Source organism: Theropithecus gelada, chromosome 6 (assembly GCF_003255815.1).
Source record: "Theropithecus gelada isolate Dixy chromosome 6, Tgel_1.0, whole genome shotgun sequence".
Lineage (NCBI taxonomy): Eukaryota > Metazoa > Chordata > Mammalia > Primates > Cercopithecidae > Theropithecus > Theropithecus gelada.
Genome location: NC_037673.1, coordinates 135,873,519 through 135,893,188, shown reverse-complemented (window position 1 = coordinate 135,893,188; position 19,670 = coordinate 135,873,519). Strand labels below are relative to the sequence as shown.

The 19,670-nt window shown below is 48.1% G+C and overlaps 1 pseudogene; it reads right to left on the bottom strand.

Annotated features, from left to right (window-relative positions):
- Positions 1-8,691: 8,691 nt before the first annotated feature.
- LOC112627082 lies at positions 8,692-19,569 on the bottom strand (annotated as a pseudogene).
- Positions 19,570-19,670: the final 101 nt, after the last annotated feature.

The following is a 19,670-nucleotide window of genomic DNA, read 5'->3' as shown; positions in this document are numbered from 1 at the left end:
AGGCAAGGTTTCGTCATGTTGGCCAGGCTGGTCTCGAACTCCTGACTTCAGGTGATCCACCTGCCTCAGCCTCCCAAAGTGCTGGGATTACAGGCATGAGCCATTGCGCCCAGCTTCAGATGGCCTCTTTGTACTCCAGCAGTACCTTGTCTCTCTGATTTTTGACCCATCAGAGAAATCCCAAGCCCAGTCTAGATAAATAAGCAATTACAGCCTCAAGAAAGCTGGGTTCAGACAGCAGGGCCAGTCCCTGCCCAGCCCATGGGAAACCAGCCAGCTAATGCCGCCTGGAGCCAACATAGACCACCCTGTACCCTGTGTTCTGGTCCTTCTCTGGATACAGAGTCAAGGAACTCTGACCCTGACCTCAAGTACATTTCTCACCATTTAGCTGGGAGTTGTGGGAAGGATTTAAATTGAGCCTTAATTAGAAGAACCATGGTCATCGCAGCTGTGGTTCTTTTTATTATTTATTTATTTTTTGAGACAGAGTTTCGCTCTTGTTGCCTAGGCTGGAATACAATGGTGTGATCTCAGCTTACTGCAACCTCCACCTCCCAGGTTCAAGTGATTCTCCTGCCTCAGCCTCCCGAGTAGCTGGGATTACAGGCATGCGCCACCATGCCTGGCTAATTTTGTATTTTTAGTAGAGACGGGGTTTCTCCATGTTGGTCAGGCTGGTCTCGAACTCCCAATCTCAGGTGATCCGCCCGCCTCAGCCTCCTAAAGTGCTGGGATTAAAGGCATGAGCCACAGCGCCTGGCTGGTTCTTTTTTTTTTTTTTTTTTTTTTTTTTGAGACAGTCTTGCTCTGTTGCCCAGACTGAAGTACAATGGCATGATCTCGGCTCACTGCAACCTCTGCCTCCTGGGTTCAAGGAATTCTCCTGACTCAGCCTTTCGAGTAGCTGGGATTACAAGCATGTGCCACCACACCAGACCAATTTTTTTGTATTTTCAGTAGAGACAGGGTTTCACCATATCAGCCAGGCTGGTCTTGAACTCCTGACCTCAAGTGATCCACCCACCTCGGCCTCCCAAAGTGCTGGGATTACAGGTGGGAGCCACCACGCCTGGCATTTTTTTTTTTGAGATGGATTCTTACTCTGTTGCCCAGGCTGGAGTACAGTGGCGTGATCTTGGCTCACTGCAACCTCTGCCTCCTGGGTTCAAGCTATTCTCCTGTCTCAGCCTCCTGAGTAGCTGGGATTACAGGCATGTGCCATTATGCCCAGCTGATTTTTTTTTGTATTTTAGTAGAAATGGGGTTTCACCACGTTGTCCAGGCTGGTCTTGAACTCCTGACCTCAGTTGATTTGTCCCTCTCATCCTCCCAAAGTGCTGGAATTATAGGTTTGAACCACAGTGCCTGGCTGCAGCTATAGTTCTTACTGGATGCTTACCATGTGTCAAATACTATTCTACGCACTTGACACATAGTCTCTTCCACACTTCAAACAATCCCTCTGCAGATTAGGAAACTGAGACCCAGAGAGGTTAAGCCAGCCCATACACTTGAAGGGATGGGTGTAAAGCAGAGTAGTTGAGAGGAGGGAGCCTGGGTGAGTTGGGAGGGATGCACACTTGGTGCAGCCAACAGAGGCTCGCCTCTTTGGCTGGAAGGAAAGGTGCATGCTGGGCAGTCAGCAGTGATGTTGACGCTCCCTGCCTGCCAGGCTGGGGTGCTGGTGCTTGCTCCTCCAGGCTCCACACCAACTGTTTTCTTCTGTGTTTCTATCTTAGGTGGCCAGTGCTATGGCTTAATGAATTAGAGCTGGGAGTCCTGGCTCTGGAACCTTAGGCAGGTTCCTGCCCTCTCTTGGCCTCAGTGTCCTCTCACTGAAAGGAGTGTTGCTCAGGCACTTCCAACCCAGCCCACGGCTCTCTCTATTCATAGCTTCAGAGCACGATTAAGCTCAGATGCAGAAGCAGCTTTAATTAACATCAGCCTTTTCCCAAAATAGCCCCTCTCCTGCCTCACAGGTGCCCTAGAACACAGGACAGGCACAGACGAGGGAGGTAAGAGAGAGCAGAGGCCCTTCTGTCTGCACATCCCTGAGTAGATGAATTTCTGGCCTCCTCCTACAGTCTTGGTTCGTTGCCCTGGTGGGTCTCCAGGCTAAAGAGACAGTATCTATTCCTCCTTTTCCTCTTCCTAGTCTATTCATTTATTCATCCCTGAAAGGGGAGAGCCTTCTCTTTGCCAGGCATTGTTCTAGCCCCTGGGATACAGCCATGAACCAGATAGACAGCTGTCTCTGTCCTCGTCCAACTGGCCACCAGGTGTCACCAGTGCCAGTCACATGGCCTCTTGCAGGCCTGAGAAAATATGGGCTGGGATAGGGAAGTATGGATGAGTGAACCTGGCCAGCTCTGCTCAGCCAGCCTGATAAGTTCCAGTTGGGCATGGTGGCTCATGCCTTTAATCCCAGCACTCTGGGAGGCCAAGGCGGGCAGATCACTTGAGGCCAGGAGTTTGAGACCAGCCTGGCCAACATGGTGAAGCCCTGTCTTTATTAAAAATATAAAAATTGGCCGGGCGTGGTGGCTCACGCCTATAATCCCAGCACTTTGGGAGGCCGAGGCAGGCGGATCACAAGGTCAGGAGATCGAGACCATCCTGGCTAACATGGTGAAATCCCATCTCTACTGAAAATACAAAAAAATTAGCCGGGCGTGGTGGCAGGCGCCTGTAGTCCCAGCTACTCCGGAGGCTGAGGAAGGAGAATGGCGTGTCGACCTGGGAGGCAGAGCTTGCAGTGAGTGGAGACCGTGCCACTGCACTCCAGCCTGGGAAACAGAGCAAGACTCTGTTTAAAAAAAAAAAAAATTAGCCAGGCATGGTGGCACGTAGTCCCAGCTACTCAGAAGGCTGAGGCATAATAATCACTTGAACCTGGTAGGTGGAGGTTGCAGTGAGCTGAGATCGGGCCACTGCACTCCAGCCTGGGCGACAGAGTGAGACTGTCTCAAAAAAGTGAAAAAAGCAAAAACAAACAAACAAAAAAAGCAAGTTCCTCAAGTGGAAAAAAAATCTATCTCCTCAATCCTCCCTCGCCATAAAGATACATTCATGGCTTCCTCAACAGCCCAGCTGGCGTGGGACCTTGGGAATTCACAACCTCTGTCCAGCCTGGAATTCTTTCTGCAGCCTGTTCCTCATAGAGGGTCCACCAGCCTTCTTTTTTTTTTTTTGAGACGGAGTCTCGCGCTGTGTCACCCAGGCTGGAGTGCAGTGGCGCGATCTCGGCTCACTGCAAGCTCCGCCTCCCAGGTTCAGGCCATTCTCCTGCCTCAGCCTCCGAGTAGCTGGGACTACAGGCGCCCGCCACCACGCCCGGCTAGTTTTTTGTATTTTTAGTAGAGACGGGGTTTCACCATGTTAGCCAGGATGGTCTCGATCTCCTGACCTCGTGATCCGCCCGCCTCGGCCTCGCAAAGTGCTGGGATTACAGGCTTGAGCCACCGCGCCCGGCCTCCCACCAGCCTTCTTGTAAATCCCTTTGGTGACCACAGCTCACTACTTCGCAATGCAGTCCATGTTATTAGAAGGTTCTTCCTGGTTTAGAACCAAAATTTGACATTCACTTTGACTTGTCCTACTTCTGCCATCTGTGTTCGTAAAGAGGAAGGCTCTTCTGCCAAACCTGGCCCTTCAGGCACTTTAAGAGATTGTTCCGGTGCCCTGAGTTTGTTCATTTATTTGTTTGTTCACTCATTCATGACTCTATACAGAGCATTGGCTGTGTGCCAGGCCTTGGGGCCATAGCAGATAATAAATAAGGTTGAGGCCTGTCCTCCTGTGGCTTATAGTCTGTGTAAGAAGCCAACAACCAAACCAACAGTAATAATAAGGCACGGTCATGGCCAAATAGGAAAGATGTGGGTGGACCTGGAACCGGAGGCAAGGCCCTCACCCACATGGGGACTGGGAAGACTTTCTGGGGCCATCTCCTGTGGTTAGGCAGAAGGTGAGCAACATCCATGAAGTTCAAAGTTTCAAAGAAAAACAGAGAGTTTTGCTGATGCTCCGAGCTTAGTCTGCTCACTGGAAAATGCAGCCTCATGGAAGAGGGGATGGGAAGAGCCACCTAAGCAGTGAGAGAGAGTACGGAATGTCTGGAGGCAGATAAGCCCAGTCTTTCGGGAGCACACAAAGGAGGAAGGAACTATGAGGGAACAGGCCCAAGATGAAGGAAGAAGCACCTTTGGGCCCCTGAATGCCATCTCAATGACAGTGTTCAAGGCCCAGATCTAGCCTGATGTAGGTTACCTCTCTTGCAGGCACTGCATTTCCACTAACATGGCCCAAGAAAACATCTGCCATTGGTTTCTATTTTTTGAGATAGAGTCTCTCTCTATTGCCCAGGCTGGAGTGCAGTGGCACAATTTTGGCTCACTGAAACCTCTGCCTCCCTGGTTCAAGCGATTCTCCTGTCTCAGCCTCCCAAGTAGCTGGGATTATGGACGTGTGCCACCATGCCCGGCTAATTTTTGTATTTTTCGTAGAGATGGGGTTTCACCGTGTTGGTCAGGCTGGTCTTGAACTCCTGACCTCAAGTGACTCACCCGCCTCGGCCTCCCAAAGTGCTGAGATTACAGATGTGAGCCACCACATCCAGCCAGCATCAACCTTTTTTTTTTTTTTTTTCAGATGGAATTTTGCTCTTGTTGCCAAGGCTAGAGTGCAATGGCACAATCTCGGCTCATCCCAACCTCTGCCTCCCAGGTTCAGGCGATTCTTCTGCCTCAGCCTCCCGAGTAGCTGGGACTATAGGCATGTATTACCATGCCCAGCTAATTTTGTGTTTTTAGTAGAGATGGGGTTTCTCCATGTTGGTCAGGCGGCTGGTCTTGAAGTCCCGACCTCAGGTGATCCACCTGCCTCAGCCTCCCAAAGTGCTGGGATTACAGGCATGAGCCACTGCGCCTGGCCCAGCATCAACTTTTTGATCATAACTCGAAGTATACCTGTGGCCCTTCAAAGCCCTCAAGGAGTCTTCACTCAAACTGCTGAAAGACCAAGATACCCCCATCTGGGGATCACACAGCTGTGTTAATGAACCTAAGACCGAGTTTTATTTCCATTTTTCTCTTATTTCCTTTTTTCTCTGTTTTGATTATACAAGCAATACACGTCCATTTTAATTAAAAATTTAAAATATAATGTTTATTATCTTACAGTTTCTGAGATTCAGGAATTTGGGAGTGACTTACCTGGATAATTCTGGCTCAGGGTTTCTTATGAGATTGCAATCAGGATGTCAGCCAGGGATGCAATCATGTGGAGGCTTGACTAGGACTGAGGGTTCACTGCCAAGGTGGCCGGTTCATAGACCTGGCAAGATATTGCCCATTGTTGATAGCAGGCCTTGTAGCTCCACCACTTGGACTTCTTCATGGGGCTGCTTGAGTATCTTTATGGCGGGGCAGACGACTTTCACCAGAGCAAGTGATCCAAGAAAGAGATCGAAGAGGAAGCCACAGTGCTGTTTAGGACATAGTTAGTTCTATATTTGGGAGTGAAATTAGGCTTCCCTTTTTGAAGGGAGAAGTATCAGATAACTTGTGGACTTTTTTTTTTTTTTTTGTAGAGACAAAAATCTCACCATGTTGCCCAGGCTGGTCTCGAACTGCTGGGCTCAAATAATCCTGCCTCAGCTTTCCAAAGTGCTGGCATTACAGGGGTGAGCCACCTCACCAGGCCTATACACATCTTTTTTTTTTTTTTTTTTCCAGACAGAGTCTTGCTCTGTTATGCAGGCTGGAGTGCAGTGGGATGTTCCCAGGTTCAAGTGATTCTTCTGTCTCAGCCTCCCGAGTAGCTGGGGGGACTACAGGGGCCTGCCACCATGCCCGGGTAATTTTTTTTTTTTTTTTTTTTGGTTTGAGATGGAGTTTTGTTCTTGTTGCCCAGGCTGGAGTGCAATGGCATGATCTTGGCTCACTGCAACCTCCGCCTCCCGGGTTCAAGCAATTCTCCTGCCTCAGCCTCCAGAGTAGCTGGAATTACAGGTACACGCCACTACCCCTGGCTAATTTTTGTATTTTTAGTAGAGATGGGGTTTCTCCATGTTGGCCAGGCTTGTCTCAAACTCCTGACCTCAGGTGATCTGCCTGCCTCTGCCTCCCAAAGTAGTGGGATTACAGGCGTGAGCTACTGTGCCCAGCCATAATTTTTGTATTTTTAGTAGTTACGGGGTTTCACTGTATTGGTCAGGCTGGTCTTGAACTCCTGACCTCAGGTGATCCAGCCGCCTCAGCCTCCCAAAGTGCTGGGATTATAGGTGTGAGCCACCGTGCCTGGCCTAGACACACCTGTAATCCCAGATACTCAGGAGGCTGAGGCAGGATAATCGCTTGAACCCGGGAGGCAGAGGTTGCAGTGAGCTGAGACCCTGCCACTGCACTCCAGCCTGAGCGACAGACTCTGTCTCAAAATAAATAAATAAATAAAACTAAAACTAAAAGTTTAAAGGTACAAAAGTGCAAAAGCATATGCAGTTAAAAGCGAGTCTTGGCCAGGCGCAGTGGCTCATGCCTATAATTCCAGTACTTTGGGAGGCTGAGGTGGGCAGATCACTTGAGGCTAGCAGTTCCAGACTAGCCTGGGCAACATGGTAAAACCCCTTCTCTACAAAAGATACAAAATTTAGCTGGGTGTAGTGGTTCATGTCTGTGGTCCCAGCTACTTAGAATGCTGAGGTAGAAGAAGTACCTGTGCCCAGGAATTCGAATTCGAGGTGACAGAGTGACCCTGTCTCAAAAAAAAGAAAAAGAAAAAAGGGCCAGGCATAGTGGCCCATTTCTGTAATCCCAGCACTTTGGGAGGCAGAGGTGGGCAGATCACATGAGGTCAGGAGTTCGAGACCAGCCTGAGCAGCATGGTGAAACCCCGTCTCTACCAAAAGCACAAAAATTAGCCTGGAGTGGTGGTGCCCATCTGTAATCCCAGCTATTTGGGAGGCTGAGGCAGGATAATTGCTTGAACCCAGGAGATAGAGGTTGCAGTGAGCTGACACAGTGCCCCTGCACTCCAGCCTGGGTGACAGAGATTCCGTCCAAAAAAAAAAAAAGACATCTATATTAGTGGAAAAGAATTGAGAATCCAGAATAAACTCTCACATTTACAGTCAGTTGATTTTTTTTTTTTTTTTGAGCTGGAGTCTTGCTCTGTTGCCCAGGCTGGTGTGCAGCGATGCATTCTTGCCTCACCGCAGCCTCTGCCTCCCAGGTTCAAGTGATTCTCCTGCCTCAGTTTCCTGAGTAGCTGGGAATACAGACATGTGCCACCACGTCAGGCTAATTTTTGTATTTTTAGTACAGATGGGATTTCACCATGTTGGTCAGGCTGGTCTCGAACTCCTGACCTCAAGTGATCCGCCGCCTCGGCCTCCCAAAGTGCTGGGATTACAGGCATAAGCCAATGTGCCCAGCCCTGTCAGTTGATTTTTATTTTCAACAAGGGTGCCAAAACAATTTAAGGTGAAAAAGAATAGTATTTCCAATAAATGGTGCTGGGACAACTGAATATGTACATGGAAAAGAATAAATGTGAATTACTATCTCACACCATATAAAAAAGAACTCAAAATGGATCAAATACCTAAATATAAGAGCTAGAACTATTTACACTCTTAGAAAAAGACATAGGCATAAATATTTGTGACCTTGCTTAGGCAAGAGTTTCTTAGATATGGTACCAAAAGGAAAAGTAACAAAAGAAAAGGTAGGCTGGGCACAGTGGCTCATGCCTGTAATCCCAGCATTTGGGGAGGTAGAGGCAGGGGGATCACCTGATGTCGCGAGTTCAAGACCAGCCTGATTAACATGGAGAAACCCTGTCTCTACTAAAAATACAAAATTAGCCAGGCATGGTGGCACATGCCTGTAATCCCAGCTACTCGGGAGGCTGAGCCAGGAGAATACCGGGGAGGCGGAGTTTGCGGTGAGCCGAGATCGTGCCATTGCACTCCAGCCTGGGCAACNACGCCATTCTCCGGCCTCAGCCTCCCGAGTAGCTGGGACTACAGGCGCCCGCCACCTCGCCCGGCTAGTTTTTTGTATTTCTTAATAGAGACGGGGTTTCACCCTGTTAGCCAGGATGGTCTCGATCTCCTGACCTCGTGATCCGCCCGTCTCGGCCTCCCAAAGTGCTGGGATTACAGGCTTGAGCCACCGCGCCCGGCCGAATAATTTTTTAAAAAATCAAATAACTGTTATTATTTTAAGTTGCATGAGACTGAAGCTGCACCTGGAGAGGAATTTCATTTTCATGACCTGCAAAATTGATTAGGCAATGAGCTATTTTTCCCCCATCCCTGTGAACACATTTATAAACTTCAATGGGGGGCAAATTCCATCCAATACTTTGAAAACCATTTCTCATCTCATAATTTACCCAAATCATGTGCACGACTGCAAGAGGAAATAAACAGAAATCTTTAAGCATACATAAGCCACAATGTATTATTAATCCTATACAGACAATCCAGCATTAAGGCTAATTTGATCTTTTAAACATTTTATGGAAAACATTTGACATTTTCACTAGAAAAGCCCACAAGCTTTCATAACCCCAAAGGCATACAGCCTCAACAGGCAGGACTCCATCGGGGTCTTCTTGAACTGGGCACTCCTTCACGGGTAGAAAAGCAGTGAAGACATGTGCGTCTTTCTTCACTTCCTGTCTTCACTTCCTGCTTCTCTGCACACACATCACAATATCTGGCAGAAGGTGGTTTTTGTCTTCCTTAGAGACATTAAACACCTTCACGTCATTTCTGTTTCTGATTTCTTCTACAAGGGCCAGTGGCTTTCCTTTAGGGACTAGGATTGTGCCAGCGATTATAGTCCCTGGGGTAGATAGCATCTCACAAACAGCTTGCATGAAAGTCTGACTAAACAGTTTCATTTTCCTGCTCTCATCAATGACGTACACTCTTTGCCCTGGGCCACTGCTGGAATCTGCATTCCTCAAGATGGGAGCGCCAACTGCTCAAAATAAGTCAGGTTAACCACATAATGCCCAACTTAGCATCTACATTTTCCAGATGGAGGCTCTAACCCAACTCTGAATAAAGGCCTGTGGATGCCGGACAACATGATGACATCAAATCCTATTCTTCTCCTTCCCTGTCTGACTTCCTCTCTATAAAATGCACTGGGGTCGTGGTCAGGGTTGCAGTTGGGTTGGGGTTGCAATTCAGGTCAGGTCCGGGTTAGGGTCCTGATTCAGGCCCTGCTCACCCTGTACCATAGGCCCCCAGCAATTTATTTTATTTATTTATTTATTCATGTATGTATGTATGTATGTATTTATTTTGAGATGGAGTCTCACTCTGTCACCCAGGCTGGAGTGCAGTGGCATGACCTCGGCTCACTGCAACTTCCACCTCCCAGGATCAAGCGATTCTCCTGCCTCAGCCTCCCGGGTGGTTGGGATTACAGGCATGCATCACCACACCTGGCTAATTTTTAGTAGAGATAGGGTTTCGCCATGTTGGCCAGCCTGGTCTTGAACTCCTGACCTCAGGTGATCTGCCCACCTTGGCCTCTGAAAGTGCTGGGATTACAGGCGTGAACCACTGCACCCAGCCCCCAGTTTGTTTTTGTTTGTTTGTTTGTTTTTCTGAAATAGAGTCTTGCTCTGTCACCAGGTTGGAGTGCAGTGGCACCATCTCGGCTCACTGCAACCTCTGCCTCCTGGGTTCAAGCGATTCTTCTGCCTCAGTCTCTCAAGTAGCTGGGATTACAGGCACCCACCACCATGCCCAGCTAATTTTTGTATTTTTAGTAGAGACGGGGTTTCACCATGTTGGCCAGGATGGTCTCGATCTCCTGACTTCGTGATCCACCTGCGTCAGCCTCCCAAAGTTCTGGGATTATAGGCGAGAACCACCGAGCCTGGCCCAAAATTTTTTTAAATAAAAAAATAAGATATCACTTTATATACACTAGATGTATATAGAATTTAAAAGACAGAGAATAGCAAATATTCACTAGGATATAGAGAAACTGGAACCCTCACACATAACTAGTGGGAAAGCAAAATGGTGCAACCACTTGGAAAGCAGTGTGGCAGTTCTTCAAAAGTTCATTTATCTAGAGTTACCACAGGACCAAGCATCCCCTCTCCCAGGTACATACCCAAAAGAAATGAAAATGTATGTCCACACAAACACTTGGGCATCAATGATCATTGCAGCATTATTTATAATAGTCAAAAAGTAGAAATAACTCAAATGTCCTTAACTAATTAATGGTCAATAAAAGTGGTATATCAATGGAATATTATACACAATGGAATGTTTTTGGCAATAAAAAGGATAAAAAGAAATGAAGTACGATACATGCTACAACATAGGTAAACCTGTAAAACATGAGGCTAAGGGCAGGGCGCAGTGGCTCAGGTCTGTAATCCCAGCACTTTGGGAGATCAAGAAGGGCGGATCACCTGAGGTCAGGAGTTCGAGATGAGCCTGGCCAACATTGTGAAACTCTGTCTCCACTAAAAATACAAAAAATTAGCTGGGCATGGTGACTCGTACCTGTAATCCCAGCTACTCAGGAGGCTGAGGGAGGAGAATCGCTTGAACCCAGGAGGTGGAGGTTGCAGTGAGCTGAGATTGCACCACTGCACTCCAGCCTGGGTGACGGAGCGAGACTCCATCTCAAAAACACACACATGAAAAACAGCCAAAAAACCGGAGATGCTAAGAAGTCGGACACAATCACATATTGCATGATTCCATTTATGTTGTGTCCAGTATAGGCAAATCTATAGATACAGAAAGCAGATTAGTGGTTGTCTGGGGATGAGGTAGGGGTGTTGGTGGTTGGGGGTTGATGGCTATATTAGTCCATTCTCACACTACTATGAAGAAATACCCAAGACTGGGTAATTTGTAAAGGAAAGAGGTTTAACTGACTCACAGTTCTGCATGGCTTGGGTGGCCTCAGGAAACTTACAATCATGGCAGAAGGCAAAGGAGAAGCAGGCACCTTTTTCACAGGGCAGCAGTATGGAATGAGTGTAAGCAGGGAAAATGCCAGATGCTTATAAAGCCATCAGATCTCATGAAACTCACTCATTATCATAAGAACAGCATAGTGGAAACCACCCCATCTTCCAATTACCTACACCTGGTCCCACCCTTGACATGTAGGGATTATGGGGATTACAATTCAAGATGAGATTTTGGGTGGGGATACAGTCAAACAATATCAATGGCTAAAGGTACAGGTTTCTTTTGGGCATGACAAAAATGTTCTAAAATTAACTGTGGTGATGGTTGCACAACTATGTGAATATACTTAAAACCATTGAATTGAATAGCATGCTTTAAGTTGGTGAGCTATATAATATATGACATATCTCAATAAAGCTATTATCAAAACGAATAAATAAGTCTGGGCGCAGTGGCTCACGCCTGTAATCCCAGCACTTTGGGAGGCTGAGGGGCATGGATCACCTGAGGTGGGGAGTTCAAGACCAGCCTGACCGACATGGAGAAACCCCATCTCTACTAAAAACACAAAATTAGCCGGACATGGTGGTGCATTTCTGTAATCCCAGTTACTAGGGAGGCTGAGGCAGGAGAATTGCTTGAACTTGGGAGGCGGAGGTTGCAGTGAGCAGAGATCACACCATTGCACTCCAGCCTGGGCAACAAGAGCAAAACTCCATCTCAAAAATAAATAAATAAATAAATAAATGGTAGATCTCTGCACCCGGCTAGATACCTCCTTCCAACAAAATGTGGGTTCATTGTTCACCTCCTGAAGATGCACCAGCTCAGCCAGCCAGCTGTGCTTCCCTGCCTCTAATCATGCCATCATCTGGCCCCTCTTTCCTTGTCATGTCTACTAGGATAGCACCCTGTTTAGGGAAGACCATGACACAATAGTTAATTCCATGATGGGACAATAGAATTATAACAGAAGGGCAGTTGGAGTCAGACCCAGAAGCCACCCCTGGATTAGACATCAAATCTCTGTGTCTGCTGGAGAGGTGATTTGAGCCCAAGGTAGAAACCAAGGTGAGAGGGGCTGGCAACTCCAAGAGTTTGATTGTCAGTGGTGATAATGATGGTGATGGTGCTGGTGGTGGGTGATAAGAGTTAGCAATTACTGGCAGGATGCAGTGGCTCACACCTGTAATCCTAGCACTTTTCGAGGCTGAGGTGTGTGGATTGCTTGAGCTTAGGAGTTAGTTCTAAGCTAGCCTGGACAACATGGTGAAACCCCATCTCTACAAAAAAACACAAAAAAACCCACAAAAATTAGCTAGGTGTCGTGGTACAAGTCTATAGTCCCTGCTACTTGGGAGGCTGAGGTGGGAGGATCGCCTGAGTCTGGGAGGTTAAAGCTGCAATGAGCTGTGATTGTCATTGCACTCCAGCCTGGGAGACAGACCCTGTCTCAAAAACAAACAAACAAACAAGCAAACAAAAACAAAAACAAAAAATGACTGAGCAAGGTGGCTCATACCTGTAATCCCAGCACTTTGGGAGGCCGAGATGGGTGGATCACTTGAGGTCAGGAGTTTGAGACCAGCCTGGCCAACATGGTGAAACCTCGTCTCTACTAAAAACACAAAACTTAGCCAGGTGAGGTGGCATGTGTCTGCAGTCCTAGCTACTCAGGAGGCTGAGGCAGGAGAATCATTTGATTCCGGGATGCGGAGGTTGCAGTGAGCTGAGATTGTACCACTACACTCTAGCCTGGGCAACAAAGTGAGACTCCATCTCAAAAAAAAAAAAAAAAACTTAACAATTACTGAGCATTTACAAGTCAGGTCTGCACATGCATTTATGCATTTTTTCTTTCCATTCTCAAAATAATTCTGTCAGATAAAAGATGTTGCTATCCCCATTTTAGGTACAAGGAAATTTGGGTTTAAAGAGGTTGCATATCCGGGCCAAGGTCACACAGCCAGGAGAAGCAGAGACCAGATTGGAAACCAGGTCTACTGTGATCAACTGATATTAAAATCCCCCCAATGTCCCTGTTCTGGCAGGATTAAGGGGCACTGAGGTTGTGTGGGCAAAAGAGTGGCTCCGTAGAGGCCAGAGACCTCCCTACCCCATTCACACTCTGTCCAAGGCCCAGGGTCCCCTGAATGAAAGCATGGGGGCTTATTTCTCACCAGAAGCACTGATGATGAGTTTCAGGGAAGACTTGTGAGAGCTGTAACTCAGCTGGAAATAGAAATGAGAGCCAGCACTTCCAAGGTGTCTGGAGGGAAGAAGCAACTACCAGAGGAAGAAGCAGGCGTGGAGAGGCGTGTGGGAACTCAGCACCACCGGCCTGAGAGCTGCAGCCAATGAGCCAGGCAGCCTGGAACTTGGGCCTAACTTCCCTCCGTGGCCCTCAGCTTCCTCTTCGGAGGACCAGATGGTCAGTCTGGAAGAGCTGTGATGTCCCTGCCTGTCAATACAGCTGATGTGTGTCTGACTGCTGAGGACAATCCCATGCATGCAGCTGTTGTGACGCTTCCTAGGTACTGAGGCCCTGGCCACAGGCCACAATGGTCCCACCCACCCTCCGGTCCCATTCTTATACCACTGACTCTGTTATGAATCAAGTTGTGTCTCCAAAAAGATAATGCTGAAATCCTAACCTGTGGTAGTTGTGAATGCGACCTTACTTGGAACTTGGAAATAGGGCTTTTGCAGATGAAACTGAGTAAGGTGAGGGCATTAGGGTGGGTCCTAATCCAACGAGTGGTGCTTTTTTTTTTTTTTTTGGAGATGAAGTCTCATTCTGTCCCCCAGGCTGGAGTGTAGTGGTGCAATCTCAGCTCACTGCAATCTCCACCTTCTGGGCTCAAGCGATTCTCCTGCCTCAGCCTCCTGAGAAGCTGGGATTACAGGCGTTAGCCACCATGCCCAGGTAATTTTTTTTTTTTTTTTTTGAAATGGAGTTTTGCTGTTGTTGCTCAAGCTGGAGTTGCTCAAGCTGGTGTGATTGCAGTTCGCTGCAACCTCCGCCTCCTGGGTTCAAGTGATTCTCCTATCTTAGCCTCCCAAGAAGCTGGGATTACAGGCGCCTGCCACCATACCCAGTTAATTTTTTGTATTTTTAGCAGAGATGGGGTTTCACCATGTCGGCCAGGCTGGTCTTGAACTCCTGACCTCAGGTGATCCTTTTACTTCTGCCTCCCAAAGTGCCAGGATTACAGGCATGAGCCACTATGCCTGGCCTTTTTTTTTCCTTTTTCTTCTTTCTTTCTTTTTTTTTTTTTAGAGATGGGGTCTCCCTATGTTGCCCAGGCCTCCCAAAGCACTAGGATTACAGGCATGGGCCACTGTACCTTGCCTGGTGTCTTCATAAGAAGAAAGGACATGTGAAGACAGAGACACACAGAAGGGAGAATGTCATGTGACGAAGTAGGCAGAGATTGGGTCCAGGCACACCTGGGAATACCAGAAGGTAGAAGTGGCAAGGAGAGATCCTTCTCTAGAGCAGGGGTCCCCAGTCCCTGGGCCTTGGACCAATACTGGTCTGTGGCCTGTTAGGAACTGGGCTGCAGTGGGTGAGCGAGCATTACAGCCTGAGTTCTGCCTCCTGTCAGATCAGTGGTGGCATTAGATTCTCAAACTCTATTGTGAATTGCACATGCAAATTGCACATGCGAGGGATCTAGGTTGCGTGCTCCTTAGGAAAATCTAACTAATGTTCGGAGGTGAGGTGGAACAGTTTCATCCTGAAATCATCCCCCTACCCATCCATGGAAAAATTGTCTTCCAAGAAACCGGTCCCTGGTGCCAAAAAGATTAGGGACTGCTACTCTAGAGACTTCAGAGGAAGTGTGGCCCTACCAACACCTTAATTTTGGACTTCTAGCCTCTGGAACTATGAGAGAATAAACATCTGTTATTTTTAGCCACGAAATTTGTGATACTTTGTTATGGCAGTTCTTGGAAACTAACATAAGCATGTTGAAGGCAACATGCTTACATGCCCCAGCCACACCAGCCATTGCTCTGTTCCTCCACCGGCCTGGCTCCTTCCCACTCCAGGGCCTTTGTGTGTGCTGCTCCCTTCAGAATGTTGCATACCCACCCACCCCCCATCACTCCCATCCTCCTCCCAAACTCAGCGTAAATGGCCGCCTTCAGGGAAATTTGACCCTGAGTATTCCAACTTCTGCACACAGCAGTAGGCTGAGTGCATTCCTCGTAGCCCTGCCACATCTGTAGTTAACTACTTACTCATACAGTTGTGTTCTGCCCATTCCCCTGTCCAACTGTAGATGCCATGACAATGAGTACTGACCTGGCACGTGCACCAGCAGTCCTATCCCATGCAGAGCACAGTACACACAGGGATAGACTGCATGGATAAAGGGTGTGCAGAAATCCTGGCCTGGCATTGGAAGGCTCAGGCGGCAGGGGGCCTCTGCTCCCTTCGCAGACTGCACTCCCTCCCCCACCTTATAGGACCTTTCTCTCCAGTCAGGCCAGGCTAGGCTGGCCTCCTGGCTTCCCTGGCCCCCATCATTCCCACTCTTTTTGGCCAAGCCACAGCTTACTTTGTCTGCATGACCTGGCCTCAATGCCTTCTGAGCCTGCAAGGCCTGCATTAGAGCAGATTCAGATTCAGGGAAATGAGCCCAGAGTAGTAGGTAGGGGAGGGAGAGGGGACAGAAGGAAGTGGAAGGAGGTGGTTTTTTTTTTTTTTTTTTTGTAGAGACAGGGTCTCCCTATGTTGCCCATGCTGGTCTCGGACTCCTGGGCTCAAGTGATCCTCCCACCTCAGCCTCCCAAAGTGCTGGGATTACAGGCGTGATCCATAACGCCTGACCGGAAGGAGGTCTTAAGACTGAGACAGGGCCGGGTGCGGTGGCTCAAGCCTGTAATCCCAGCACTCTGGGAGGCCGAGACGGGCGGATCACGAGGTCAGGAGATCGAGACCATCCTGGCTAATGCGGTGAAACCCCGTCTCTACTAAAAAATACAAAAAAACTAGCCGGGCGAGGTGGCGGGCGCCTGTAGTCCCAGCTACTCGGGAGGCTGAGGCAGGAGAATGGCGGAAACCCGGGAGGCGGAGCTTGCAGTGAGCTGAGATCCGGCCACTGCACTCTAGCCTGGGCGACAGAGCGAGACTCCGTCTCAAAAAAAAAAAAAAAAAAAAGACTGAGACAATGTTGGAATTCTCTCTCTCTCTCTCTTTCTCTCTGTCTCTCTCTCTCTCTTTTGAGACTAGGTTTTGCTCTGTTGCCCAGGCTGGAGTGCAGTGGTGTGATCATAGCTCACTGCAGCCTTTAACTCCTTGGGCTCAAGCGATCCTATTGCCTTGAGCTTCCAAAGCACTGGGATTACAGGCGTGAGCCACCGTGCCCAGCTGGATTTTCTTTCTTTACGGCATATTTTAAACATTAAACAGGCCAGGCGCAGTGGCTCATGCCTGTAATCCCAGCACTTTGGGAGGCCAAGGCAGGAGGATCACGAGGTCAGGAGATCAAGACCATCCTGGCCAACATGGTGAAACCCCGTTTCTACTGAAAATACAAAAATTAGCTGGGCATGGTGGCACATGCCTGTAATCCCAGCTACTCTGGAGGCTGAGGCAGGAGAATTGCTTGAACCAGGGAGTCAGAGGTTGCAGTGAGCCAGGTTCGCGCCACTGCACTCCAACCTGGCGACAGAGACAGACTCTGTCTCAAAAATAAATAAATAAATAAANGCACTCCAACCTGGCGACAGAGACAGACTCTGTCTCAAAAATAAATAAATAAATAAACAAACAAACAAACATTAAACAAATGATACATGTTCAATGTAAGGAAAAGAAATCTTAGAAAACATAATGAGCAAAAAAGGGCAATAGAATAAAAATCACCCATATTCCAACTGCACAGAGGAACCTTTGTTAGCACTTTGTCATATATTCTCCTGGGTCTTTTTTTTTTTTTCCTGAGGCAGAGTCTCGCTCTGTCACCCCGGCTGGAGTGCAGTGGCACAATCTTGGCTCACTGCAACCTCCGCTTCTCGGGTTCAAGCGATTCTCCTGACTCAGCCTCCCAAAGATGGCCTCGATCTCCTGACCTCATGATCTGCCTGCCTCGGCCTCCCAAAGTGCTGGGATTACAGGCGTGAGCCACTCCCTGGCCTTCTCCTAGGTCTTTATGTGAGCCTATTGTAGGTTAGAGAAAGTGTCCTGCACTCTTAGGACATGATTTTGAAAAACCAGAGTTTCCAGGAAGCCTCATTGCTCCTCTGAGGCCAGGGCATCTATGAATGTGTGTCTTCCCGTGCCTAGTCATGATGTGGGGAAGGGTCCAGGGCAAGGACCCTCTGACCTGGATAGGAATGAACTATTGCTGCTCTGCAGGTGCCATTCTAGCCTCATTCTCCAGGCCTGCCCCGTTTTTGAAGCAGCTTACTGTAGCCAGAGACAATTCCCACCCCAAGGGAACTAAAAGCTTGCATCAAGGCCAAGGAAAAATTCCCCCTCTGCCCTGTGAAGGCTTGCTGAAAATCACTGACAAGAGGCAGATTAATGGGAGGAAAAATATGCAAATTTATTTGATCAGAGTTTTATGTGTCACAGAGGCCTTCAGAATGAAGACCTAAAGACAGAGGGCAAATTGTCTATTTTTATGTTTAGGTTCATCAAAGTATGGACACCCTTGTTGAAATATAATTGGACAGAAAGGGTATGTGCTAATGCTAATAGAATGAGTGGGGAAACCCAGCCACACCCGTCTGTCTAGATTCTTCTTGGCCTCTCTGAGCATGTGTTCCTTCTTTCTGAGTGTGGGGCAGGCCCCTCTCTGGAATGGGGGTTTTATAATTTATGCTCAAACAATGTAGTTCAGACTTTCCCTTCCCTTCCCTTCCTTCCTTTCTCTTGCTCTCTTTTTCTTTCTTTCTTCTTCTTCTTTTTTTTTTTTTTTGAGATGGAGTTTCGCTCTTGTTGCCCAGGCTGGAATGCAGTGGCACGATCTCGGCTCACTGCAACCTCTGCTCCCGGGTTCAAGTGATTCTCCTGCCTCAGCCTCCCAAGTAGCTGGGATTACAGGCGTGCACCATCGCGCCCAGCTAATTTTTTGTATTTTTAGTAGAGATGGGGTTTCTCCATGTTGGTCAGGCTGGTCTCGAACTGCTGACCTCAGGTGATCTGCCTGCCTTGGCCTCCCAAATTGCTGGGATTATAAGAGTGAGCCACTGCACCCGGACTTTATTTTTTTTTTTTTAAGATGGAGTTTTGCTCTTGTTGCCCAGGCTGGAGTGCAGTGGCATGATCTCGGCTCACCGCAAGCTCCGCCTCCCAGGTTCAAGCAATTCTCTTGCCTCAGCCTCCGGAGTAACTGGAATTATAGGTGCCCACCACCATGCCCAGCGAATTTTTTGTATTTTTAGTAGAGATGGGGTTTCACTATGTTGGCCAGGCTGGTCTTGAACTCCTGACCTCAAGTGATCCATTTGCTTCGGCCTCCCAAAGTGCTGGGATTACAAGGGTGAGCCATTGCCCCTGGCCTTTTTTTTTTTTTTTTTTTTTTTTTGAGATAGGGTCTCACTCTGTCACTCAGGCTGGAGTGCAGTGGCGCCATCACAGCTCACTGCAACCTCTACTACCTCCAGGGGTCAAGTGATGCTCCCACCTCAGCCTCCCAAGTAGCTGGGACTATAGGCGTGTGCCACCACACCTGGCTAATTTTTTTTTTTTTTTTTTTTTTAGAGATGGGATCTCCCTATGTTGCTTAGGCTGGCCTCAAACTTCTGGGCTCAAGTGATCCTCCTGCCTTGGCCTCCACTCACCTGGAGTGGATGTGGTGCAGCTCCTCGGCCAGGCTGCAGACCCCATTTAACAGCTGTCCCAGTTGCAGGGAGGCTAGGTGGAGCACCAGGCACCGAAGAATGTGCTCTGGTGGCTCTTCTAGCCACCAGTGCTGGGATTACTGGCATGAAATCAAGGCCAGAACAAGTTGGGCTTTGGAGCAAGCCACCAGGCTTCAAGTCCCCACTCTCAATTACTTAGGTCGTTATTTCACCTCCCTGAGCCTTGGATTATCCATCTATAAAATGGGGCTAGAATTATACCTACCTGACAGGGTGGCTGGTGAAATGATATACAAGTGAAGTGATATATGCAACACTTGGCATAATGTCTGGAACAAGGTAAATACATTATTATTATTATTACTACTACTATTATTATTATTAATTATTATTATTAGGTTGATGCATGGGATTTTATAACCTACACTCAAACAATGTAGGTTAGATCATTTTTCTTTTCTTTTCTTTTGAGATAGTTTCACTCTTGTTGCCTAAGCTGGAGTGCAATGGCCTAATCTCCGCTCACTGCAACTTCTGCCTCTCAGGTTCCAGCGATTCTCCTGCCTCAGCCTCCCAAGTAGCTGAGATTACAAGCGCCCACCACCACGCCCGGCTAATTTTTGCTTTTAGTAGAGATGGGGTTTCACCATGTTGGTCAGGCTAGTCTCGAACTCCTGACCTCAAGTGATCCACACATCTCAGCCTCCCAAAGAGCTGGGATTACAGGCGTGAGTCACTGTGCCAGGCCCGCAATTACTTTTGCACTTACCTAATATCATCCCCACAACCAGAACCAGCAGGCTCTCTTGGAGAAGTCACAGGCGTGGCCGTTTCCTGCAAAGAGCCAAACCCCCATTCCTCTGTGCCCCTCCTCTCCCAC